Source organism: Megascapheus bottae, chromosome 19 (assembly GCF_031878675.1).
Source record: "Megascapheus bottae isolate mThoBot1 chromosome 19, mThoBot2.hap1, whole genome shotgun sequence".
Classification (NCBI taxonomy): Eukaryota; Metazoa; Chordata; class Mammalia; order Rodentia; family Geomyidae; genus Megascapheus; species Megascapheus bottae.
In genome coordinates this window covers 38,982,974-38,984,201 of record NC_143527.1, presented here as the reverse complement: position 1 = coordinate 38,984,201, position 1,228 = coordinate 38,982,974, and positions in this window count along the sequence as shown.

Below are 1,228 nucleotides of genomic sequence, written 5' to 3'. Positions count from 1 at the left end.
ATAATTACTTTCAAGTTGTCTTTGTTGTAAAGATAAGTTTGATGAATTCCAATGTCTTTATGTGGGGAGTCTAAGATTGGCTGCTAATGGAATTAGGCCATTCATTTTTAGAGACATGGTCTCATCATGGAACGTAGGCTGGCCCTCAATTCATGATCACCCTGCCTCCATTTTTTGCATGCTGGGATTGTAGGCACACAGTAGGCCAAAAAGCAAGTTAAGTTGTTGCATGCTGGGGTTTCAAGTATACATTATCAGGCATGGCTATATTTTTGTTTTGAAGCTAGTTCATCTTTTCGTTTTAGTTCTTTGTTATATCCAATGCCTTGTGCATTCATTGTGTCTTACTCATTTGTGAGCTATTCATTAGACTTCATTTGATCAGCATTCAGTTTGCATTTATTATATGCTGTTAGGACATAGTGATGTTTAAAATATCCATGTAAACCCACACATGAATGCATGAAAGTATTTAGTTTACAAATGCCTCTATTATAACTGTTAAATTTACACATATGGGGATAGGAGAAAGGAATGGGAATTTTTAATGAGGAAATACCTGAAGTATGGAGCCACAGCAGAGCATGGTTTAGAAACCAAAAATTTTCTTAACCTGGTTTGGGTATAAATGCTAATTTAGAGCCATGAGCCTGAAAATAAAGTTGAATTCATATATTATCTTAAGAAATTCACAATCACCATAGTTCTAGGATTGTCGTTGAATGCTGTAGTTAAAAAAAATCAAATTTGAGCCAGAAACTAGTGATTCATGTCTGTAATACTGGCTACTCAGGAGGCTGAAATCTGTTCAACGTAGTTCAAAGCCAGCCTCATACTATTGAGTTGAGGAAGAGGAGGTAGATTATTCTCTCTCTCTGTGTCTGTCTGTCTGTCTCTCTGTCTCTCTCTCTGTCTCTCTCTCTGTCTCTCTCTGTCTCTCTCTGTCTCTCTGTCTCTCTCTCTCTCTCTCTGTCTCTCTCTCTCTCTCTGTCTCTCTCTCTCTCTTTCTCTCTCTCCCTCTCATTTTGCTCTCAGGTAGCAGTTAGGGTCTTCGCTAGAGCCCATTTCTTCTTCCATAATCTTGCCATTTGGAGGAAATCATGGAAAGAAGAAGGAATAATAGAGAATTCTGTTGCCATGGTAGCAGCAGCATTCTGTGTTGAGAGGCAGAGAGCCACTGGCCGCAGACATTGTACAGACCTGAACTGCTGATGACAGCGACAAAGGA